Raw genomic sequence first — 26,252 nt, 5'->3', positions numbered from 1 at the left:
TTGCTGACTGTATACAGCTTCTCCATCTTTGGCTGCAAAGAATATAATCAATCTGATTTCGGTGTTGACCATCTGGTGATGTCCATGTGTAGAGTCTTCTCTTGTAGAGTGTTTGCTATGGCCAGTGAGTTCTCTTGGCAAAACTCCTTTAGTCTTTGCCCTGCTTCATTCTGTACTCCAAGACCAAATTTGTCTGTTACTCCAGGTATCTCTTGACTTCCTACTTTTGCATTCCAGTCCTCTATAATGAAAAGGACATCTTTTTTGGGTGTTAGTTCTAAAAGGTCTTGTAGGTCTTCATAGAACCATTCAACTTCAGCTTCTTCAGCATTAGTGGTTGGCACATAGACTTGGATTACATTGATACTGAATGCTTTGCCTTGGAAATGAACAGAGATCATTCTGTCATTTTTGAGACTGCATCCAAGTACTGCATTTCAGACTCTTTTGTTGACTATGATGGCTACTCCATTTCTTCTAAGCAATTCTTTCCCACAGTAGTAGATATAATGGTCATCTGAGTTAAATTCACCCATTCCAGTCCATTTTACTTCGCTGATTTCTAGAATGTCGATGTTCACTCTTGCCATCTCCTGTTTGACCACTTCCGATTTGCCTTGACTCATGAACCTAACATTTCAGGTTCCTATGGAATATAGCTCTGTACAGCATCAGACTTTACCTCCATCCCCCGTCACATGCACACCTGGGTGTTGTTTTTGCTTTTGCTCCATCTCTTCATTCTTTCTGGAGTTATAATTCTACTGATCTCCAGGAGCTTACTGGGCATCTACTGACCTGGGGAATTCATCTTTCAGTGTCCTATCTTTTTGCATTTCATGGGGTTTTCAAGGCAAGAATACTGAAGTGGTTTGCCATTCCCTTCTCCAGTGGACCACATTTTGTCAGAACTCTCCACCATGACCCGTCCGTCTTGGGTGGCCCCACAGGGCATGGCTCATAGTTTCACTGAGTAAGACAAGGCTGTGGTCCATGTGATTAGATTGGTTAGTTTTCTGTGATTGTGGATCATGTTGACAAATGCTCAGGAAAGATAAAAGCCATCACTCCCCACAGGGGGCTTCACAGGAAGAAAGACAGTATCAAGACCCAAGAAGGAATCTTCCATTGTGACCAAAACCACCTGCTTCAGCTACGAGATCGTCCTCTTCGCAAACACATGCCACATGTTCCTCCCAGCCCCAGCCCTGTCCTCATGAGCTCCAAGCTCACGGGTTCTCAACACCCCAGGGATGTGCTCTGAGGCTTACATGTGTCACCTGGATGGTAAACAGATAAATATCTGGTCTTGTTCCAGTTCCTGGTACAGTACCCGTGAAACTCGTGGGAGTGGTGAGTGTCTTTTGTATGTTGATGAGGTGACAGGCGGCTGGGGGACTGGGGTTCCCTAAACAGCTTCAGAATTGGGGCTCACCAAAAGGCCTAGGCACAGTTTGAGGGCTGGAACCTGCAGCCTCATCCCATGACCTCTGGTGGGGGGAGAGGGACTGGAGACTGAATTAATCACCAATGGCCAATGAGTTAATTAATCATACATATGGAATGGAGCCTCCACATAACCCCTGAAGGACAGGGTTCGGGGAGCTTCCTGGTTGGTGACCACTCTGGGGGTGCTGAGAGGGGTGCACCCCACCTCCACACCTTAAACTTATGCATCACTCCCATCTGGCTGTTCTGAGCTGTGTCGCGGGGGCCGTGTCAGGCCCTTTAACCTGTCGGGTCTGGTTCTAACTCCAGGCAGATTGCATCAGAGCTGAGCTAAGCAGTAGGACACTCAGCTGGTGCCTGAAGAACTGGAGAACTGATGTTGGGAGGAAACACCTTACATTTGTTGTCAGAAGCGATGTGAGTAAAAACAGCTCAACCTGACAGTGAAAAACAGGTCCTGTGGCTAAGACTGTCCCACCCCCACTGCTGGTCTATCCTCCCACGGAGCTCAGGCCCCCGTCAAGGCCCCTACCCCCTACCCTGTGGGCTCTGTGGTCTCAGTGGGGTCCTTCGTGTCCTCGGGAGGGTGCATGCTTCCTGGCCCTTCAGATCCACCAGCAAAAGGAGGACCAGAAGGAAGAGAAGGCAGGTCCCTCTGCTCCCCCATCACAGCTCAGCTTTTCTACATTCAATAAATAGAGCACCCCCTCTGCCTTCTGGGTCTCTGCTGATTCACTCTCCTTAGCTCCCAACTGCTCTTAGAGGCACCTGAGACCCTTCAGATCCCCCACCTTAAACATGACGTAGGACAGGGCAGCCCGTACTAGGCAGGATGCAGGCAGGATGCGCTCAGCCAATGCAGCCAGACTAGATGTCTGAACCGCCCTCCCACGGCAGCCTGGACCATCGTGCAGAGCTTCCCCCCACCCACAGAGGCTGCTGCAAGCCCCCCGACCTGACTCTCCCCGACCCAGCCTAGAACACAGGTCACCTCAGCTGACCTGTGGCATGTGGCTCCTGCCATCATGATTTCCACTTTGCACCCAATATTTTAAACCCAAAGAGTCTGAGAATGCCACGAGACCAAAGATCCAGACTTCCCCTTACTTGGCCTCAGTAACTCTGGACCCAGAGACTTCTCCCTTAGGGAAGATTTTCTTAGAAATGATGCTGAACTTCAGAACTCTTCATCCAAGACGTGGCCCTGCAAACAGCATCCCTTGTCAGAGCCCACGTGGGCTCCACTCCAGGTGTAGAGGAGGGGACTCAGGTCGACCCCTCAGACCTTGGCTGGTTCCCGCCCTGATTCTGGCAAGACGCAGGGCTCTGAGTCCCCTGTTCTCCTTTGCCCCCAACAAATAAGCTACCAAAGTGGGCCCACAGCAGAGGGAAGATGTCACATGTCCGGTATTTCCGGAATGGCCGCAAGGTTGGGAGGTGGGGCTCCGGCTCCCCCGGGGAGCCAGGCACAGACCCAGAGAGCAGGGCAGACAGTGACAATGCACCTGTGTGCCCACCAGTGCCGACCCTGGTGGTGCTTCCCTCCTGGGGCCAGGGAGCCGCAGCCCCCTGGCGGCTCCCGCCTCCTCGGGCTTCCTCAATAGGATTACCACCCCCGGGGCAGCACCCGTGCTTAAGGAGGGGAAAGAGGATCTATTTCTGACCCGAGAACGTGAGATTGACTCTGCTAAATAGGGCAAGGGCCTCCATAATACCCGTCACCTCTATCCTCAGGTTCCTACTCCCCAGGGAGCCAAGAGGGACCAGTGTCTGCGCGCACGTCCTCACTTCGGGGAAGCCCCAGGTGACCCTGCCAGGCTTAGAAAAGGTCCTGTGGACTCAAATGGCACCCGAGTGCCCCCAAACCCAGCACTGACGTACCAGAGCCTACGTGAGGCTGTCACAAGGACGGAGATCGATGCAGGAGGACTTCTGCACCCTGGGAACCGCCCCCCGTGACCTCCAGGGTCTCAAGGAATAAAGAAAGGACAGAACTGTGAGCATGGTGGGGGCAAGAGCAGGTCCTACCTCCAAAGGCCTCAAACCCCAGGCCTTGGCTGTGACACTCCAAGCTCCAATGTGGCCACCCTGCCGGGAAACAGGGAGAAACACAGCCCCGAGACCGTCCTGAACCCCAGAGCCCCAGGACTCTCAGGAACACATCACCTTTCCTGCAAAACTCCCCCAGGAAAAGGGAAACGAATGAAGACCTACTGTGTGTCGGGAATTGACTTGCATTTTCCTTTAAGGTTCACAAATCCTGAGAGCAAAGAATCCGCATCCTGGCAGGGTCTGAGTGGGCAGAAACACACCCCCTCCCCCTTACCCCTTCCTCCTCCCTGGTGGCACCCAGGGGCACAGAGGATGATGAAGCTGGGGTCCCAGAGGGCAATTCTAACCCTTCCACCAATACAAACTTGACCCTGAACAAGGCATCTGTCTCTGAGGGCTCTGGTTTCCCCAGGTACCAGATAAGATCCTCTCTCCCCCACCAGCAGGGCTGTCCTGAGGGTCACATGACATGCATTCCTGTAAACTTAGCTTCACAAAGGAATCACCCCTCACCCAGCGCTTGCTCTGCTCCTTTCCAAACAGCAGCACGGGATCCTGGCGCAGCAGTTCTAGAGTCCCGCAGACTCGGCCCCATCACCCCACCCGGCAAGGACAGGACTAGGTCATCAAGGGGCTCGTAACAATCGCCTCAAGGCTGCGTGTTTCATACAGTGTTCTCCCAAAAGTCACTTACTCTGTGACTGTTCACATCTCAGTAGTCTGTCTGAAGCATAAAGATCATTCTAAGAAGAACGGCTTCTAGAGAAATAAAGGACAAAAAGCTGGAAGAGATGCACACCCTCAAAAATTGCAGACTGGTAAACTTCTTCCTTACCAGTAATTAAATGTAAAAAGATTAAACCCTCCAATCAAAAGGCAATGATTGGCAGAATGGAGGGGAAAAAAAAAAACCACATGATCCAACAATGTTCTAAGACTCAGTTTTAACCCAAAGACACAATCAGGTTGAAAATAAAATGATGGGAAAGACTATTTCATGCTAATATTAATAAAAAGAGACCTGGAACTACTATACCAACATTAGTCAAAATATACTGTAAGTCAGAACTGTTAACAGAAGACAAAGAAGGGCATCGTATGTTGAGAAAACAGCCTCAAAACATATGAAGTAAACACTTACAGAGTGAAGAAAACAGACGCACAGCACTACTGGCTGGAGACGTTGACATCCCAGGCTCAGTAAGGCGAGGAGCAACCAGACAGACAGTCAGTAAGGCAACAGAAGACCTCGCCAGCTCTACAAACCAAACAGCATGGACACAACAGAACACGCCCCTCAGCCACAGGACAACACGTATTTTCCTTAAGCGTACATGGAACATCCTCAAGGATAGACCATATGCTCAGCCAGGGAGAAAGCTTTTCAAGTATGAAAACCCGTAGCCACCATCTTACTCAGTGGTGAAAGACTGAAAGTTTTCCTCGAAGATCAGGAAAAAGACAAGCATGTCCACAACACTTCAATTTAACACAGCACTGCCAGAGCGATCAGGCAAGACAAAGAAATGAAAGGTACCCCAGTGGGAAAGGGGGCTTCCCCAATGGCTCAGGTAAAGAATCCGCCTGCAAAGCAAAAGATGCAGGTTCGATCCTGGGGTCGGGAAAATCCCCTGGAGAAGGAAAATAGCAACCCACCCCAGTATTCTTGCCTGGGAAATTCCATGGACAGAGGAGTCTGGCAGCCTATAGTCCACGGGGTGGCAAAAAAGTCAGACACAAATTAGGGACTAAACAACAACAAGCTGGAAAGAACTAAAATAATCTCTGCACATGTATCTTACATGTAGTACACCTTAAAAATCAGACACATGCAAGAAATAATGAGTTCATAAATGCATCAAAGTTACAAGACATAAAATCAAAATGCAAAAACTATCTATGTTTCTATATATTAACAATGAACAATCTGAAAAGGAAATTAAGAAAATAATTTTATTTACAATATCATCAAGAATAATAAAATAATTAAGAGTAAATTTAAACCAAGAGACAAAAGACCTGTACACTGGAAACTACAAAGCATTTCTACATGAATATAAAGAACACATAAATAAAAGAGTTATCTTAAGTTCATGGACTGGAAAATGTAGTATCAAATGTCAAAACAATCTACAGATTCAATGCAATCCCCATCAAAATCCTACTGGCATTTCTACAGAAAAATTCATCCCCAAATTCGTATGAATTCTCAAGGGACTCTGAATAGCCAAAATAATCTTGAAAAAGAACAAAGTTGGAAAATTCACATTTCCTGATTTCAAAACTTACTACAAAGTAATCAAGACAGTGTAGTATTGGCAGGAGAACAGGCACAGGCCAATGGGACTGAACAGAAGGCCCAGAAACCCTTACATATATGTTGGGTAAATTTTCAACATGATGCCAAGACTATTAATGGGGAAAGGACAGTGCTTTCAGTGACTGAGTCTGGGGAAACTGGATATCCATATGCAAGGAAATGAAGTGACCCTTTACCTTACCACATAAACAAAAACTAGCTCAAAATGGATCAAAGACCTAAACACAAGAGCTAAAACTAGAACTCTTAGAATACATGGGAGGAACATGTTCGTAACACTGGATGTAGAAATGACTTCATGGATACGGTACCAAAAGTAAAGGAAACAAAAGAATAAAATACATAAATTGAAATTCATCAGAATTACAAACTTCTGTGTATTATTGAGACAAGAGAAAGAAAAGACAGCCTACAGAAAGGGACACATAGTTACAGATCATATATCTGACAGGGGGTTAATATCCAGAACAGATTAAAAAATGCCTACAACTCAAGAACAAAATGCAAATCAAGACCACAATGAGATATCACTTCATGCTTATTAGGAAGGATGGAAGGAGGGAGAGATATTGGAAATTTCCAATTATTAGTGTGGATGAAGCGACTTAGCAGCAGCAGCAGTATGAATGTTGGAGAAGGAAATGGCAACCCACTCCAGTGTTCTTGCCTGGAGAATCCCAAAGACTGCAGAGCCTGGTGGGCTGCTATCCATGGGATGGCACAGAGTCGGACACGACTGAAGCAACTCAGCAGCAGCAGCAGCAGTATGGATGTAGGAGAAATTGAAACACTTGTGCAGGGCTGATGGGAATGCAAAATGGTGCAGCCTGTGTGGAAGAGTCTGGATGTCTAGTCAAGAATAATAGCTCTTGTGATATGGATTAACCTTTGAGAAACATGGAGCTGTGCAGCATCACCACGATACTTGATAAGAGATGACAAGCGATCAGAGTCCAAAGCCCCATGGGACCCGTTAATGCATACGCTGCCCATCTAGGGTGCAAGAACACAAAAATTCCCCAGACGCATTACAGAAGGGAGGATATGGGTGGTGGAATTTTTCAAAAGGCAGAATGAAGAAGTGCCATGTAGAGTGAAGACTGACAAAGAAGGCAGGCTCACAGAGGGAAAGAGACCAGAGCTGCGACAAGGTCACTTTCTGTGATGGGAAACACCACCTGCCCCACATGCCTGCACGGGGCAGAACTCATGCTGACAGAATAACGGGAACAGGGTCCAAGCCCGGCCAGGCAGCCTCCTGGGGACACAGGTCTTGTCTTTTTCCACTGACTGAGGTCACCTGGGGTTCTCACCTGATGTTAAGACAGGATGGTGCCAAGCAAAGCCTCAACAGCCACGAGGGGCTGCAAGAGGACCATGTACCTTATTGTATTGTTATACAATAAGTAGGCAGGGTTTCCAGATCATTCATGAGCCAAAAGGCTGCAAACCTTTCTGAAAGTGCCAAACAAAAAAGAAACCACTGAAAACAACCTACAGGAACCCAACTAAATATCAAAGCAGGACTCAGCACGTTTTTATAAATGGAATAAAGTATAAACATATTTATGAATACAATGTGTGGATGGAATACTACTCAGCCATAAAAAAGATGGAAATGATGTCATTTGCAGCAACACGGATGGACTTGGAGGACATCATGCTAATGCGAAATAAGTCAGACAGAAAGGCAAATACTGCACAATATCACTTATCTGTGGAATCTAAAAAGAAACAAAATCAGAGAACAAACTAGCGGTTCCAAGTGTGTTTTGGCGGGGGTCAGGGGCAGTGGGCAGCAATATAGCGGTGGGGAGATACAAACTTCTGGGTGTAAGACAGGGTCAAGAATGTGTTATACAACATGGGGAATCTAGCCAATGTTTTGTAACAATGGTAAATTGGAAGTAATTTTTTTTAAAAAACTGTACAAAAATTTTAATTTTTTTAAATGGTAAAAAATAAAACAGAATGCCACATATAACAATATAGAGCTAATCACTAAAACCTGTCAGTGAAATTCCCAGATTAAGTAATAGCATCAGTAATAATAGCTCTTACAAGGAAGGTGAAGTGTCCTTTTAGGACAATTTCTAAAGAAAATTAAACAAAAATAAAGTGAGAGGAAATGCATGCACCTTAGTACACAAAAGGTGTTTGGTGGAAGGACTGATGTTGAAGCTGAAACTCCAGTACTTTGGCCACCTCATGAGAAGAGCTGACTCATTTGAAAAGACTCTGATGCTGGGAAAGATTGAAGGTGGGAGCAGAAGGGACGACAGAGGATGAGATGGTTGGATGGCATCACTGACTCAATGGACATGAGTTTGTGTAAACTCCAGGAGTTGGTGATGGACAGGGAGGCCTGGCATGCTGCAGTCCATGGGGTCGCAAAGAGCTGGACATGACTGAGTGACTGAACTGAACTGAACTGACCAGCAGCATGCATGTGACCTGGGAGCTGGACAGTCTGGCCCCACTCAGCTTACTGATCTGGAACCTGCAATGATAACCGCATCCCTCTGAGATCTGTGGGCATGCTGAAGTTTAACAAGTACCATTTTCAGACACTATTAATATTTAACTTGTGTCCATACAGAATTTTCCAGCTCCCTCAAGAAAAACACACACCATTTTTTTTTTTTTAATGGTTGTTATTGTTCAGTTGCTAAGTTATGTCCTACTCTGCGACCCCATGGACTGCAGCACGCCAGGCTCCTCTGTCCTCCACTATCTCCTGAAGTTTGCTTAAATTCCTGTTGATTGAATCAGTGATGCTATCTAACCATTTCACGCTCTGCTTCCCCTTCTTTTGCGCTCAATCTTTCTCAGGATCAGGGTCTTTTGCAATGAGATGGCTTTTCACATCACGCCAGCCAAAGTACTGGAGCATCAGCTTCAGCATCAGTCCTTCCAATGATTACTCAGGGTTGATTTCCTTTAGGATTGGTTTAATCTCCTTGCAGTCCAAGGGACTCTCAAGAGTCTTCTCCAGCACCACAGCTCAAAACCATCAATTATTTGGCACTCAGCCTTCTTTATGGTCCAACTCTCACATCTGTACATGACTACGGGAAAAATCATAGCTTTGACTATACGAACCGTTGTCATCAAAGTGATCTCTCTACTTTTTAATATACTGCCCAGGTTTGTCATAGCTTTCCTTCCAAGAAGCAAGTGTCTTTTAATTTCATGGCTACAGTCACCATATGCAGTGACTTTGGAGCCAAGAAAATAAAATCTGTCACTGTTTCCACTTTTTCCCATTCTATTTGCCATGAAGTAATGGGACTGTACAGTTCTTCTGTTTATTCTTGCCACCTCTTCTTAATATCTTCTGCTTCTGTGAGGTCCATACCATTTCTGTCCTTTATTGAGCTCATCTTTGCATAAAATGTTCCCCTGGTATCTCTAATTTTCTTGAAGAGATCTCTAGTCTTTCCCATTCTATTGTTTTCCTCTCTTTCTTTGCATTAATCGCTGAGGAAGGCTTTCTTATCTCCTTGCTATTCTTTGGAACTCTTCATTTAAATAGGTGTATCTTTCGTTTTCTCCTGTGCTTTTCACTTCCCTTCTTTTCACAGCTATTTGTAAGGCCTCACCAGACAGCCATTTTGCTTTTTTGTGTTTCTTTTTCTTGGGGATGGTCTTGATCCCTGTCTCCTATATAATGTCACGAACCTCTGTCCATAGTTCATCAGGCACTCTATCTATCAGATCTAGTCCCTTAAATCTATTTCTCACTTCCACTGTATAGTCATAAGGGATTTGATTTAGGTCATACCTGAATGGTCTAGTGGTTTTCTGCACTTTCTTCAATTTCAGTCTGAATTTGGCAATAAGGAGTTCATGGTCTGAGCCACAGTCAGCTCTTGGTCTTATTTTTGCTGACTGTATAGAGCTTCTTCATCTTTGGCTGCAAAGAATATAATCAGTCTGATTTCAGTGTCAACCATCTGGTGATGTCCATGTGTAGAGTCTTCTCTTGTGTTGTTGGAAGAAGGTGTTTGCTATGACCAGTGAATTCTCTTGCCAGAATGCTATTAGCCTTTGCCCTGCTTCATTCTGTACTCCAAGGCCAAATTTGCCTGTTACTTCAGGTGTTTCTTGACTTCCTACTTTTACATTTCAGTCTCCTATAATGAAAAGGACATCTTTTTTGAGTGTTAGTTCTAAAAGGTCTTGTAGGTCTTCATAGAACTGTTCAACTTCAGCTTCTTCAGTGTTACTGGTCGGGGCATAGACTTGGATTACCGTGATATTGAATGGGTTGCCTTGGAAATGAACAGAGATCATTCTGTCATTTTTGAGATTGCATCCAAGTACTGCATTTTGGACTCTTTGTTGACTATGATGGGTATTCCATTTCTTCTAAGGGATTCCTGCCCACAGTAGTAGATGTAATGGTCATCTGCGTTAAATTCAACCATTACAGTCCATCTTAGTTCACTGATTCCTAGAATGTTTATGTTCACTCTTGTCATCTCCTGTTTGACCACTTCCAATTTGCCTTGATTCAAGGGAGTTGCTGATGGACAGGGAGGCCTGGCGTGCTGCAGTTCATGGGGTCACAGAGAGTCGGACACAATTGAGCAACTGAACTGAACTGAACTGAATGGGACTGTATGCCATGATCTTAATTTTTTGAATGTTGAGTTTTAAGCCAGCTTGTTCACTCTCCTCTTTCACCCTTATCAAGAGGCTCTTTAGTTACTGTTTGCTTTCTGCCATTAGAGTGGTATCATCTGCATATCTGAATATGAAGAATTGATGCTTTTGAACTGTGGTGTTGGAGAAGACTCTTGAGAGTCCCTTGGACAGCAAGGAGATCAAACCAGTTAATCCTAAAGGAAATCAGTCCTGAATATTCATTGGAAGGACTGATGCTGAAGCTGAAGCTCCAATACTTTGGCTACCTGAATGGACTCATCAGAGAAAACCCCGATGCTGAGAAAGATTGAAGGCAGAAGGAGAAGGGGACAGCAGAGGATGAGATGGTTGGATGGCATCACCAACTCAATTGACATGAGTTGAGCAAGCTCTGCGAGTTGATAAACAGGGAAGCCTGGCGTGCTGCAGTTCATGGGGTCACAAAGAGTTGGACATGGCTGAGTGACTGAACTGAATCTGTATATCTAAGGTTGTTGACATTTCTACCAGAAATCTTGATTCCGGCTTGTGACTCATCCAGCCTGGCATTTCACATAATATACTTTGCACACAAGTTAAATAAGCAGGGTGAGAATATACAGCCTTGGTGTACTCCTTGTCCAATTTTGAACCAGTCTGTTATTCCAAGTTTGGTTGTAACTGTTGCTCCTTGACCTGCATCCTGGTTTCTTAGGAGGCAGCTACAGTGGTCTGGTATTCCCATCTCTTGAAGAATTTTCCACAGTTCTTGTGATCCACACAGTCAAAGGCTTTAGTGTAGTCAATGAAGTAGATGTTTTTTCTGGATCTCACTTGCTTTCTCCATCATTGAACAAATGTTGGCAATTTGTTTTCCAGTTCCTCTCCCTCTTCAAACTCCAGCTTGTTCATCTAGAAGTTCTTGGTTCATGTACTATTAAAGCCTAGCTTGAAAGATTTTGAGCATTACCTTGCTAGCATGTGAAGTGAGCACAATTGTCCAGTAGTTTAAACATTCTTTGGCATTGCTCTTCTTTGGGATTGGAATAAAAATGGACCTTTTCCACTCCTGTAGCCAATGCTGAATTTTCCAAATTTGTTGACATACTGAGTGAAGCACTTTAACAGCATCATCATCAACTTTTAGGATTTTTAAGCAGGTCAGCTGGAATTCTGGTATCTCCAGAATGTTTTGTTCATAGTGATGCTTCCTAAGGCCCACTTGACTCACACTCCAAGATGTCTGGCTCTAGGTGAGTGATCACACCATAATCGTTATCCAGGACCTTTTTTGCATAGTTCTGTGTATTCTTGCCACCTCTTCTTAATCTCTTCTGCTTCTCTTAGGTCCTTATTGTTTCTGTTCCTTATTGTGCTGATCCTTGCATGAAATGTTCCCTTGATATCTCCAATATTCTTGAAAAACTCTCTAGTCTTTCCCATTCGATCGTTTTCCCCTATTTCTTTGCACTGTTCATTTAAGAAGGCCTTTTATCTCTCCCTGCTATTCTCTGGAACTCTGCATTCAGTTGGGTATATCTTTCCCTTTCTCCCTTGCCTTTTGATTTTCTTCTTTCGTCAGTTATTTGTAAAGCCTCCTCAGAAAACCAATTTGCCTTCCTGCATTTCTTTTTCTTCGGGATAGTTTTGGTCACCACCTCCTGTACAATATTACAAACCTCTGTCCACAGTTCTTCAGGCACTCTGTCTACCAGAACTAATCCCTTGAATCTATTCATCACCTCCACTATACAACCATAAAAGGATTTGATTTAGGTCATACCTGGCCTAGTGGTTTTCCCTACTTTCTTCCATTTAAGCCTGAATTTTGCAATAAAGAGCTTGTATTCCAAGCCACAGTCAGCTCCAGGTTTGAGGTATACTTGATTTACAATACTACATTATTTTCAGATGTAAACCACAGTGGTCAAAATTTTTATAGATTCTACTCCACGTATACTTAGTACAAGGGTTGTGACCTGCTCCCACTGCAGAGGGTCAGCCCCACATACGCCACCAAAGGTCTAGGAGCAGAGACACGCACCACAGTCAAGGGGTTTATGGTCCCCAGGGCCACTCCTAACTGGACCTGAAGCTCAGCACTTTGCGGCATCATCAAAACCCCCGATCTGCTGGCCTTTCATCCTCACAGAGAACAAAGAGGGAAGGCGCCCACTTCCTACTCACTCGGCTGGGAGGGAGACGTTTGGCAGTAGAAGAGGCAGGACAATAGCTACCTGTGTGCGACGCCTCCAAGGAAATGTCTATCCACACCCTGGCCGGGACTCCTGCCGTCAACCAACAAAAGGCAACTGATCAAAGGGACAGTCCACGTGTTAACAGGTGATCTGGCTGAGTCTCTGAAGACAGTGGGCAAGAAGCCCCATCTGTGTTTGGAGCCATCAGCTGGACTCCATCAAGAACGCGAGATCTCCCCAATGTCTACATCATTCATGGTCCCGGAGGTACTGCCAACGAGGGCAAAGGCTCCCGGACAAAGACAGAGTGTGACCAGATGCGTTTGCCTGAGGCTCTGATGCCAGACTACACGCCACCGAGATTAATCAGATGTCCAGCCAGACCGTTTTCAGCAGAGAAAACTGCTAGAAGCCCCTATCTGCTCCCTTCCCCAGCTGGCTCCCACACCCACCGCCTGCCACTTGGCTCGGAGATAGTGGTTGGGTTTATCTGGGCACAGTTACTACTTGTTACACATTAAACAATGAAGATTAGAAATGGTTACATAACGCCACCGCCCCACAGCTAACGTCCACAGGGGCCATGGGATCCCAACTCTGGGGACAGGATGGCCAGAGACCGGTCCAGGATCCCAGGTCCTGAGAACTCACACCCCTGGAGCCCCTCTGCCGCCAAAAGCCACAGCTAGGAGGGTGCACTGCTGACCACCAGGGCCTGGGCAGGTGGCCCTGGGTTGGCCCCTCCCGGCTAGGGAGTGGACCAGAGCAGAGACCACTGTGGGCTGGACCCCGGCGCATCTGGTGTCAGCCCACTACAGGCTGTGCTAGAGCCACTGCATGTCACTGCATGCTGGCAGGCAGGGCGCAGGCACCACAGGCAGGGCGCATGCAACTCCACCCCTAATCAGGAGCCTTCTGAACAGAAAACCAGATCCTGGGGTCTTTGGCACCCCTGTGCTGTGCTTTGTCATTCAGTCATGTCCGACTCTCTGAGACCCCATGGACTGTAGTCAGCCAGGCTCCTCTGTCCATGGGGATCCTTCAGGCAAGAATACTGGAGTGGGTTGCCATGCCTATTGCCAGAGGATCTTCCCAACCAAGGGATCGAACCCAGGTCTCCCCATTGCAGGCATTCTTTATCCCTAGACACCCCTAGATACAGCCAATCTGCTCTAACTCGGAGAAGCATGGAAGGCATCCCAGCGAGAGTGGGTTACCACCCTGCTTCATAAATGCGCTGGATAGGACTCACTCCATCATTCCACATGTGCGCACAGAACCCTACAGCAGCCCCCTGGCCTGCTGTCCTAGGCACACTCCTCTGCTTCAGGGGGAGGGCACTTCTAAGCCGGCCAGGTGCACCGTGAGATCCAGGACCACACTCCACGTGACAATGAATGGTCCACGACCTTGTAGCCTCTGGATCCCTGGTTCTCAAGGCTCTTCCAAACAACCCCTTCCTCCCTCCATTATCCCATCTGCTTCCCTCTAGGCCACCTCCACCCTGATGGACAAGGACACACTGGCCACTGTCAGATGCCAAAGTCCTCGTTACCCACCCTCAAAGCCCTGCAGAGCCCAACGCGTGGGGAAGTCTGAGTCAGACACAAGACTGGGCACCTCGACTCTCCTCACACCTCTGGGGCCCACGTGACCATCAAGGCCAGCCAGTTCTAGTTTTCCAGGGTCATACCTGCCCCAAAATGTCAGAGCAAGAATAGCAGGGATGGGAAAGGCTATTTCTTGAAGTCACAAGTGTAAAGCTATTGGATGTCATGGAGAAAGCAGGGCTTTATTTTAAAACGATCGAGGAACTTCCCTGGTGGTCCAGTGGCTAAGATTCCAAGTTCCCAGTGCAGGGGGCCCAGGTTCAATTCCTGGTCAGGGAACTAAATCCCACATACCACAACTAAGAGTTTGCAAGCTGCAATTGAAGAGCTTGAGTGCCACAACAAATGAAGATCCCACGTGCATTAAGCAAGACCCGGCGCAGCCAAACAAAGGACAGTTAAAAAACAAAAGATACAAAGAAAATAACACACTACATGTAAGCAGGTCCTGTGCTAATCACTTCATATACATTCCACACATTCCACACATATAACCATACACACACAAATGCAAACACAGCCCTGAAACAAAGGATGACGAAGGCCGAGAGTAAGTGACTTGCATGAGGTGTCCAAGCAAGTGCTCCCTACCAGAGCATGTGGTAGGAAGGACTGGGAGCTGTCCATGGCCCTTAGAACACTAAACTCGGATGTGGTGCCACGGTCGGTCACAGGTACAGGGAGCGGCCCACTGGGGTGCCGTGTTCAGATGCAGAGAAGCCACCAGCATGCAGCTCCCGGAACAAGCAGTGAAAAGAGTGGGTGAAGAAGAGCAGAAATTCACCCCAGGAGGATGGGATCCACGGTGATCAAGACTCTGTTCTTTCAATATTTTAAAGTCAATCCAATGAAAGCTGGGGAGGCTGGTTCTGAGAGCAGAACTAGCAGGGTGTCCAACCTCAAGTGCAGGACCACGAGCCCTCCTCCCAGTCTGGGCCGATCACCACAGCTTGGAGGTAGACACTGCGGAGGGAACCAAGGCACAGGATCCAACCCTGAGAATCCAGAAGAAATCAACGTGCACAGGGATGACCTGGCCACGGTCCCAGAGACAGTCCCCGGAGGAGAGAGCCAGCTTTCCTCTGGGATCCGGACCTCAGGCGGTTCTGCCGCTCCTCGAGGTGTGCCGGCCCACCCGGCCACTGCTCCCACCCTGGATGGGAGCTCCTGGACCTGACCACACGCGCCCTGCAGCCTCGGGAGCAGAAACGGAGGGCCTCCAGAGGGGATCTTTTAAAAGGCATAAAGCTGGGGGCAGGGGAGGGGGCTCACTCACAAATCTAAGAGCAGAACACCCAGCCAGGAGAGGAGATGGAGACCCAGGCGCCGCAAACCCCAAGCATCAGGAACAAGGAAGCAAGAGGGGGCCCACGGGAAGTGCAGGGCTCAGTCTGATCCCTTGAGGCCCTGCTCTCACTCCAGGCACGTGGGTTCCTCTCCTGAACCAGTAACAGGGCTCCTGGTACCACTATGAGCACAGCTGCTGATGCCGAACAGCTGACAGCCCCAGACTACCACTGCCCTCCTAGTCACGGTGGAGAAGAGGCTTCTTCAGACAGTCTGGCTGCCAAGGAGAAGAGACCCCATACAGGGGCCCCAGGGTCTCCCCACACAATGAGGGCAACCAAATGGCCATACCCCGAGGCCCACCATCCGCCTTCCAGTGACCTCGTTGAACACCAGTGGCACAGCAGGGCCCAGACATCGAAGCAAAGCCTTGAGCCCTAAAGACGAAGGTCACGCAGAATGGGTAGGACAGCACTCTTCAGCCTCACCTGCCTGGGCCCCTGTGTGGCCGCGGCTGGAGAGAACAGTGTGGGTGCGGGTAAGACAAGCCCCGAGGCCAAGGGCCACGTGCCACGAGGCCTTTTCCAAGCACCCACAGCTCCACGGAGGGAATGGGCAACAACCAATAGCTCTTCCTCTCCCCCACCGCCCCCAGGACTGTCTGGGGATCACAACAGTGGACCATCAGCTTCTCTCAGTGGCCCAGGTGGCCGGCTAGGGGCCAGCCTCAGGGCCCACCCTCCCTCCCCTCACAATGCCTCCCTCAGTAAGGAAAGAAAGTACAGTCGCTCAGTTGTGTCCGACCCTTTGAGACCCCATGGGCTGTAGCCCACCAGGCTCCTCTGTTCATGGGATTCTCCAGGCAAGAGTACTGGAGTGGGTTGCCATTTCCTCCTCCAGGGGATCTTTCTGACCCAGGGATCAAACCTGGGTCTACTGCATTGCAGATTCTTTACCCTCTGAGCCACAGATAAGTTCTTGCTTGTCATAAACTCTGCTTTCTGGGTAAGCCAAAAGTGCACAAAAAGAAATAATGTAAAAATTGGAGAGAAGAGAAACTATGGAAGAAAGAGCCCCCTCCCCCCCAAAAAAGGAAGTATATCCAAAAAGAGGTTTAAGAAAGTCGTGCATCTGTGATGTGAGACAGCAGTGCTGCGCCATGAAAGCGGGGGCGGTGGTTCGGACAGTGATGCTCCATGGCAGGCCCACTGCCTGTGACACACTCCCCGGAGGCGCAGCTGGTGAAGAACCCGCCTGCGCTGCAGGAGGCCTGGGCTCCATCCCTGGGTCGGGAAGATCCCCTGGAGAAGGGAAAGGCTACCCACTCCAGAATTCTGGCCTGCAGAATCCCCATGGAGAGAGGACCTTTCGAGCTACAGTCCAAGGGGTGGCACAGAGTCAGACACGACAGAGCGCCTTCATTCACTGGTGGGGGATGTTGACAGTGGGGAGATTTGGGGGCAGTAGAGCAAGGAGTATAAACAGTAAATCTCCATATTTTCTGCTCAATTTTGCAGTAACTGTAAAACTGGTCCAAAAAGTAAAGTCTAAATAAAGTAAAAATAATAATAATCAAAAAAGAAATAAAGAGGTCCTTAGAAGTTAACAATGAAAACAAAAATTTAAAATCCAGTTAAAAGCCAAGTTGATATACTCTACAACTTAAAAGAACTCAACGAAATAAAAGATAGAGAACAAGTCCAGCAGCTAACCATGAAATAAAAGTGATTCTAGGAAGAAAGAAGAGAAAACTGGGGGAGAGGAAAGAAATTAAAGAACTAATTTTAAAAAATCGGAGTCTCCAGCTTGAAAGAGCCTTGATGTGCTCTGCACAATACATATAGATGCCCAACACGGCATAGCTACAAGGAATTTTTGAATAAAGACACAAAGAGGAAATCCTACAAGTTTCCAGACACGGAAAAAATAAATGAATAAAAGATAAATAAAACACTGAAAAGTGAAGGGTTATAATAAGGACATTTTTGGACAAGCAAAGTCTCAAAAAACTTGAATGCATCTCTTCTTTGGAAGCTATGATGAAATGCTCTCCATCAAACTGTGGGAAGAAACCACAAAACAGGGGTCAAGAGAGCCAAGAGAAGAACAAAGGGCCTGCCTGGGACCATGGAGGAGGAGACGGGGACAGCGCTGAGCAGGGAGGCTGGAGGGCAGCCAGGCCCCTGGGGACGAAAGGCACACGAGAGACTGTTTCCCAGAGACACAACTAGCTGGATACCTCAAGGTGTCCAAGAGAATATTTGCACACCTGTGTTGGCTTGGAGTGGGGGTTGGGGTAGGGAGCAGTAAGTACATAAACTACCAAGCAAAGGCAAATACAACTCCAGAAGAAAACAAGACGTCCTGGAAGACAGAGAAAGTCTGGACCACGGCAGCCGCAGGGTGTGCTGGTCCAGCCACTCTCACCAGGGACGACAGGAGACAGGATGTACAGGTCAGGATGCGAATGAGACGGAGGTCCACTCCTCACCTTCCAAGAAGGGTAAAAGAATCCCACACGAAGCTGAGCTTTGGGTGGGTGGGGGAGAAAGACAGGTGGTAAGGAACTGCAATACATTATTAAACATCTGCTTAGAAATACGGAGATGAATACAGAAAATGTTGATAAGCCTGGTTACTTCTGGGCAACTGACTCTTCAAAGTACGTACATGTATTGCTCTGATTAAAACAAAAAACTAAACTTCAAAAGTCTGCCCGAGGTATTGAGGGATTAGAAAGCTCCTGACCCTTTAAATGGACACAACTTGTGTGGGTAAGCCAGGCCAGGAGAGTGGAAGACAGGGCCCCAGCTGGGAAGAGAAGGACACGACATAGGCCAGGGGTGTCCACCACGGCCCTGCAGGCCCCGGGGTGGGGAAGGGCCAGGCCAGGTCTGCAGTTAGGTGATGACCAAACCAGGGAGCGAGAAGCCACCCTGACTTGCCCCTCCTCCACTGGGAGATGCTGAGAGGTCTCATGCATTCCTTCATCTATAGAAACATCCTGGCAGGGTCCCATGAAACCTACACAGTTCTTCAGAGGAATCCAACAGCATTTTGGAGCAAGAAACCTGGAGGCTTTGGGGTGACACACCCACAATCTGTGCTGGTCCACACAGGACATCACCCAGCTCAACCTCCCAGCCAATGGGAAGATTCCCCAAGCAGGGTCCCAGATTTCATGCTGGCATCACCCTCAGGCCTGACGAGACCTCCTATGCACATGATGTGTTCAGTCGTTTCAGGCATGTCTGACTCTTTGCGACCCCATGGACTGTAGTCCACCAGGCTCCTCCATCCATGGGATTCTCCAGGCAAGAATACTGGAGAGGGTTACCATTTCCTCCTCCAGGGGATCTTCCCCATCCAGGGATGGAACCTGTCTCCTGTGCTTCCTGCATTGGCAGACAGGTTCTTTACCACTGAGCCCCCCAGGAAGCCTTGTGCATGATGCTACCGTACAAACCCCTGAATGGAAACGCTCCTCAGTTTGTAGCAGCTTTTTGGTCAAGATGAGTTTCTTGGAGCAGAGAATCCTAAGATTATTACTGATACGGGATATAATTAAAGTCTTCATATTAAAGTGTGTTCACAACTCATAAAAGACTGGAAGAAAACACTCCCAGGGATGAAAGTTTCCCAAAAAAATAAACCAAAAGCCCAGCAGGTGGGAGAAGTGAGTACTCGCAGGGTCTCTCCCCTCCAACAAGCATCTCAAATTTGATCCAGGTGGCTGGGGGTCCCTTGCTGTTGGTAGCCACATGACAGGGGGTCTCCAGGTACCTTCTGGGTTCTCTCCTGCAGAGTGAGACAACGGTGAGTTCGCAGCCAGGGCCAGACAGGCAGGTCGCCGGTCAGTAGGGGCAGCGTGCAGACAGCTGAAGATCCCAGCCACCCAACGCAGTTTCAGCTGCAGTAACAGTGAAGAGGGCAAAAACACAGCAAACTCTTTCCAGGCCACGTGCTTTCTGAGCCTGTGCTACCAGGCGAGATTGCGGCTATTAGTACCCGGGCCCGCTGACCTGGCTCCAAGACCCAGCCAGACTTCTGGAAGATGCGAGGCTGCCAACAGCACCGCCCCAGACATGGTGCAGGAGCCACTTGGACAGGCAGCCCATCAGGATGTGTGGTTCACGTGCATTTTAGTCCCAGCTGAGCTAGGTGTCTGTGCAGACTCCAGACACCGAGCACCCTGGGGTCCTAAAGACAGAGGCCACCAGGCCCCGTGTACCTGCGCCCAGCGGTCTCCATACAGGCATCCAGCATCACAGCGTGTCTGAGCCTGTGTATCTCAGCCACTGCAAATGTCTTGTTCCTGGTCACAAAGAACCAATTTTTGATGTCTGCTCTTCCCCATGGTCTGGTTCAAGTGGTCTGTGGCCAGGCGAGGTCTCCATCCCACCATCTACCTCTGCTCATAGCATCCTACCCATGGGCTGCTCTGAGGCCAGGAGAGGCTTCCCGCTCACACTGACTGGTGCTGAAGGCAGAATTCAGCCAGTGACACAAGGTTTTGTACAGCTAATGGGTCCAGAATCAAAAATACAAAAAAAGTAAGTCTTCTTTCTAATTAATAGAAAGAGACCTTGTAAATTAACAGAAAGCAGCATGACCCAGCACGCAAGCTGTTCTAAGGCAGGCTTAGGTCACAGACGCAGCATCTCTGAGCTCTCACCACGTACCAAGGTGCACACGACCCTAGAGGCACCCCACCTTCCCTGCAGGTCTGCACCCCTGTGACTCTTGTTTTACATGAGCTAGTAAAAGCTAGCTCAATGAGCTCACCCCGCTGCTTAAAGAAGATCAGGAGTCCAGCTGAGGCAGAGTGCCCAGTGGAGTCATCAGTATCATCCACCCACCTGGGCAAAAGTGGAAAAGTACAACATGGTGGCAAAGGAGATGCTAAAACACACAGTCCAACCTGGCAGAGGAAGCCCAAATGGGAAACCCCTCAAATCAGGGGTCTGAACAATCAAGGAAATCACGCCCCAAGCCAGATGTAAAGTCACTGGTGGAAAAACAGGAGCAATGTTCGAGTTTTCCCAGTCACACCCAGTCATGACCCACTAACTTCATCCTATGCGTCTGGGCAGGGATTCTAAAGCAAGACTATGACTTAAGTTATTTCTACCTCAACATCCACCCAGATGAACAAAAGAACACTCAAGCAGGCCAGGCTCCGCTTATTCTCAAGCCCACCTCTCCCACTAGAGGAGCAAAAAGGGGTATCTCCTCAGAGTTGTTTTATGCCCAAAGCAGAAAGTCATGAGCACTCATTTCTAACTCTGGGGTGATTTTTGATGGCTTTTTTTGGTCTCAAAAACAGTCGTCCCATTTTTCCTTGTTATTACAGAAAAGCCAACAGACTGGTGATTTTAAGCCTTACCTGCTCTCATCTCCTTACAGTCAACAAGACATGATCATCAGGAGCACGGACACCAAACAGAGAAGGTGGGGGAACAGACAGCTCCCCAGAAACATGCCATGAAGCATTAACACAATGTACACGCCAGCCAGCGCCTGAACGGATGTGATCAGTTTTACACCCGTTGGTGCAAAAACCTTGTTGACGGTTCCCAGATCCCCAAAGCACCCACTTGCCCACCAAGTCACTTGTCTGTTCTAATATCTTCCTTAATCTTCCAAATGGCCAGTTAAGCAAAAGATAAAGACAGGTGAAATAAAGTCTCAACAAGCAGAAAAAGTTTTAGTGAAATTATGAACATATGACTGACTACATACATGAAAAGCAAAACAAATGTTTTCTCTTTACAGATCCACACGATTCCACGTTGGTTTGACAGCATGAGAAACTGACCAAGGCATCACACTCCAAGCCGTAAACACACACACTTCCTCCCGCGAAGCAGGACAGAACTCCCTACAGTCAGTGTCAGAGTTCTGACAGGCAGACCAGCCAACCACCGTGCATGGCTCTTTGCACCAGCGGTTAAGAGTTGGACAGAATTCCAAGGAAATAAGTTCCTTAAACTATGTCATCTTGAAAGTTTTATCAGCTATACCAACCTAGAATTTCTAAAGCTGTAAGAGGAAGGTAAAGACACGGTGGATGTCTTTGTTCATGCAGGAGCTTGGTTTCTATACATTGACAAGTCTTAGAACAGCCTCATCATCCAAAGCAAAAGTTTGAGAGTCTGGCTTTGTTCTCCTCTCCCGTTTGAGGGTCAATGGCCACAGAGATGGTCACTGTAACTGGGCCAGGCCTGTCCAGGTTCGGATCCTGGCAGCTACCACGCTACAAGCCCTGGCATGAACCTGCCCAGCTCCAGGTTCCTAGTCCACAATGAAAGGCATTTTGCCCAGTCCAAAAGCTGTACACACCACGGGCAATACCCAGCAGAAGACTTTAGCGGGGCACAGCTTTTATTAAAACACAGTTCTTATTACAGTAAACATAACCACCATATCAGACTCATGACTTCGTGGTATCAAAATTTCCTTCCAAAACAAATGTGTATCTAAGCACAAAAAGTGAGCGGACAAAAGAAAACAATGATAACAGCCTAGTGATAGGGCAGGTATCCAGGAGCCACGGGAATGGGAACAGAGTCTGCTGGTTCCCCGGGTATGTGACCGGCCCAGGGACGCTCCTAGGGCCATTTCTCTTTTAGATGCAAAGAAGCCTGAACCACAGAGAACTAAAAAAAAAATAGTTCTGGCATTTGCCAGCCATGTGTTTGGACATGCAATTTTTAACCTTCTGAGCCTGGGTTTGTGCGTGTCTGATTCTTTGCCACCCCATGGACTATAGCCCACCTCCTTGGTCCATGGGATTCCCTAGGCAAGAATACTGGACTGGGCTGCCATTTCCTACTCCAGGGAATCTTCCTGACCCAGGGGCCAAACCTGAGTCTCTTACATCCATCTCCTGCATTAGTTGGTGGGTTCTTTACCACTAGCGCCACCTGGAAGCCCAAGCCTCAGTTTCCAAACCTGTAAAATGGGGAGCAGGAGGGTGCAGAGGATTAAAAGTAATCAGGCTTTGAACGTGTCCCATAGACAGTGAAATGCCACACAAGTATCCCTTGCTGCACTTCTCAGTTACTTCCCAGTTGCTGGGTGTGTGACTGTCCTCAAATTCCCTCCCCGTGATCTGGGGATTGGCCTTCTCTTTCAAATGTGTCCAATAAAACTCAAATATTATATGCAATAATCCTAGAGTTCTGATTCTTAATCGGAAAACCTAGTCATCTAGAACCATTCCTGGAAACACTTTGGTTTCAGAGCTTTTTTCCTAAACAAAATACTAACCTAAAAGACACCACCATCACCAGAAGTCAGAACTTCTTTGGCCACAGAAACCTAGAACCTATTTTTCCTCCTGGAAAGAACGAAGGAATCAGCGAGCCAACTCCTATTAAAAACGTCCGGCTTGGTGCTGTAAACCCTAGTCAACGCCTGTTGCTGTGTTAACATGTGTTCTTAGTAAAACTGAGCGAAACGTTAGAGAAAACACCACTTCGGAAACTCGGGGGCTCCGAACCGCTGAATCAGCATTTTCAGAAACAAAGTGTTCTGGGTTAGGCCTTGTAAACAGCAGCAAAGAGCAAGTTGTGCAATAACGCGTGTTTACTCACGAGCGCTACTTGTTTGGGTCTTTTCTCCGCATCTCTTGAATGAAGCTGGGGACAACGTTTGCAATAAAGCTTTCTCTCCAAGGAATGCATCAGAAAGATTCGGGCCCGGGCAAAGTCACCTGTGGCTCCCCTACGTGACCCACCGTCTCACCGAGACAAATGACAGAAACTTGGCGTTTCTTCCAACCCCAAGACAAGAAAAACACAATAAAAAGTAGAGAATGTCTCATTTCCATAACGCACATGCTCCAGGGCCGTCCTCAGGCAGGCGCGGGGAGAGGCGATCCAGAGGCCGAGAGTTGCATCAGAATCGCCTTCGGAGAACCGCACGGCTGTTATCAGGTTTCCCCGGCTGGCGGGCCGCTAACCCGCGAACCCTCGACTTAGGGTTAGGCCCTGGGGGCGGGGAGACGGGTCGCCAGCAGAACCAAAGGGAAAGATCCCAGTATCTGGCTCGCTCCGGCTCCGGAGGGTCCGGCCCCACCGCCAGAGCACGGGCGCACTGGGGGCTGCAGGGGCGCGCGGCGCCCACCCTCCAGGCGATCCGGGAGCGCGGCCTTGGCCCTGACCGCCCGGCGGCGCAGCCCCCACCCCGGCCCGGCCCGTGAGCAGCCGGCGTCGGACAGGAGGGCTCCAGAGGGCGCCGCCCGGGCTCCCGGGTTCCCCGGGGTCGCCGACGCCGAGCGCCGCGCCCGGTCCCCGCCCTCGCGCGTCGCAGCCCCCGGCCCGAGGCGACGCCCTTCCGCCCGCCGCGCCCCCGCGGCGCCCGGCGTCCCCGGCCCGGGCGGCCCGCGCGCAGACAATGACGCCGGGACTGCAGCCCGCCCGCCCGCCGGCCACAAAGTAACTTGGCGCCTCGCTCGCCGCCCAACTCCGTACCTGCCACGGCGCCTTTCCCGGCCGCCTCCCGCCTGGCCGCCCGCGACCCTCGGCGCGGCCGGGGCGGCGCGCGTCCCGCGAGGCAAGGGCGGCGCGCAGGGCGGTCCCGGCCCCCGCGTGCCGCCGCCCGGGGACCGCGCGCAAACTTTGGCTCCGCGCGGGGCTCCGCGGCTTCCGAGCGCCCAGCCCGCCACGGCGCGCCGCTCGCGTCCCTTCCTGCCTCCTCCCGGCCTCCCCACCCCCTCGATGGGCTTTAAACCCGCCCGGCCCCGCCCGCCGCCGCCGCCGCCTCCACCTCCGCCGCCTCCGCCTCCTCCCCCGGTCGCTTTTCCTGCTCCTCCTCCCGCCGCCGCCGCTGCTGCCACCGCAGCCCGGACCGCTCGGGGCCGCCAGCGCGGGCAGGGCCGCGGCCTGGGCGCAGGGCGGGTCGCGGAGGGAGCTCGGGGCGCTGGCGGGGTGCGGAGCCGGGCGCTTCCGGAGGTCGCTGCTTCTGGGGGCTGGCACGGGGAACTGGAAGCCGGCAGCTGGGCGTGGGCGCCCGGATCCCTCGTCCCGCTCTCGGGACTCCCGGACGTGGAACCGCGACCACCCAGCCTGGAGCGCCCTCGAAACACACATCAGACCTCTCCTGGAAGGCAATTTGCAAGCGAATTCTTTGAAACTCAAGTTGAAACTGTGCGGGCCCATTCCCTGTCCCGGGCGCAGCGGGAAGACTGCACGGAGGAGCCTGAGGAGCGGCTGCTGGACTGGCTGTGCCTTGGGCTGCGGTCCCGCCTGGAACCGGGGAACCCGGGCTTCAGCGTCCGCCCGCCGCTGGCGGGGTCTGGAGCCTTGACCCTCGTAGCCACAGTTTCCCTATCTGCGTACCCGCCCGGGAGCGCGCGTGGAGTGGGAGGCCCTGCTTATTTTCTTTATACTAACAGGCCTCAAAGTCCTTGTCTTTGCAATAGGCTAATAAGCCCGCCTACGAGTAATGTCCTGAGGGTTAAATGAGATGTTAACTTGTAACATAAAGCGAAAGGTAAGAAGGAACCCCTGCGTTCATCGACGCCATTGTAATTAACATGACTATTAATATCTCTATCGAATCAAAATTATAATACAAATAGGATAATAACAATAATTATGTCTTTTTCTGGGATTTGATATTATAAAAGCAGCTGCACTAATAACTTACCTTCGTTGAGCGTGCGTTTTGTGCCAAACATTTCATTAATCCTCTGATTTCACCCTCTGAGCTTGTTACTAGGAGATGCCCACTGCACAGACTAGGAAACCCAGTCTCCCAGAGGTTAGATAATTTGCTGAAGGTCAGAGACATTACTTTGCCAACAAAGGTCCGTCTAGTCAAAGCTTTGTTTTTTCCAGTAGTCATGTATGGATGTGAGAGTTGGACTATAAAGAAAGTTGAGCGCTGGAGAATAGATGCTTGAACTGTGGTGTTGGAGAACTCTTGAGAGTCCCTTGGACTGCAGGGAGATCCAACCAGTCCATCCTAAAGGAAATCAGTCCTGAATATTCAATGGAAGAACTAGTGCTGAAGCTGAAACTCCAATGCTTTGGCCACCGGATGCAAAGAACTGACTCATTTGAAAAGACCCTGATGCTGGGAAAGATTGAAGGCAGGAGAAGAAGGGGAGGACAGAGGATGAGATGGTTGGATGGCATCACCAACTCAATGGACATGAATTTGAGTAAGCTCTGGGAATTGGTGATGGACAGGGAAGCCTGGTGTGCTGCAGTCCACGGGGTTGAAAAGAGTTGGACATGACTGAGCGACTGAACTGAACTGAACTGAAGTAGCTCCTAAGTGCAGAATAAGGATTCTGCCAAAACCCTTTAGGACACTTTTTATAACTTTTGTGTTTCCCACCTTTGGCCTGATTTATCCAGAAAAGTTCATCCTTTCTTATAACTGAAATAAGCATCCTGAAAATATCTCCCCGTTGGTCCAAGTTCAGAAAACCCTATGAAACATCTAGAAAGAATAATGCAAAGGAACTTAGTTCCTGGAAGAACTTAACACAAAGATTCCTGTAATAGACAAAGGATCCAGAGCAAATTAAAGAGGAAAAAGACATGGGCCACTTGTGGAGAGCCATGTAAGTTTGACTCTTAACAGTTTTGCCAAAGGTTCCAGTCAGCAAGGAGACCGTGAACCAGCCAGAAAGCCTGATAGACAAAGGGCTTTTATAGGTGTTTGAAAAGCACCTTATATGTAGACATATTT

General features: G+C 49.2%; 1 protein-coding gene across 7 annotated transcripts in view; it reads right to left on the bottom strand.

The window, feature by feature from the left end:
- The window catches only part of GRB10 (growth factor receptor bound protein 10), a 221,338-nt gene extending 197,124 nt beyond the window's left edge, over nt 1-24,214 (bottom strand). For 5 of the 7 annotated variants that reach the window (XM_024990511.2, XM_059885419.1, XM_059885420.1 and 2 more), the window contains exon 1: nt 24,023-24,214. The gene's annotated coding sequence lies outside the window, so the exon portion shown is untranslated. Of the gene's footprint in view, nt 1-23,143; nt 23,336-23,386 lie in introns of those variants that run through there. The other 2 variants (XM_024990508.2, XM_024990509.2) reach the window with 2 other exon arrangements.
- Nucleotides 24,215-26,252: the final 2,038 nt, after the last annotated feature.

This window comes from Bos taurus, chromosome 4 (assembly GCF_002263795.3).
Source record: "Bos taurus isolate L1 Dominette 01449 registration number 42190680 breed Hereford chromosome 4, ARS-UCD2.0, whole genome shotgun sequence".
Classification (NCBI taxonomy): domain Eukaryota; kingdom Metazoa; phylum Chordata; class Mammalia; order Artiodactyla; family Bovidae; genus Bos; species Bos taurus.
This window is presented reverse-complemented; position numbering and strand designations above follow the sequence as displayed.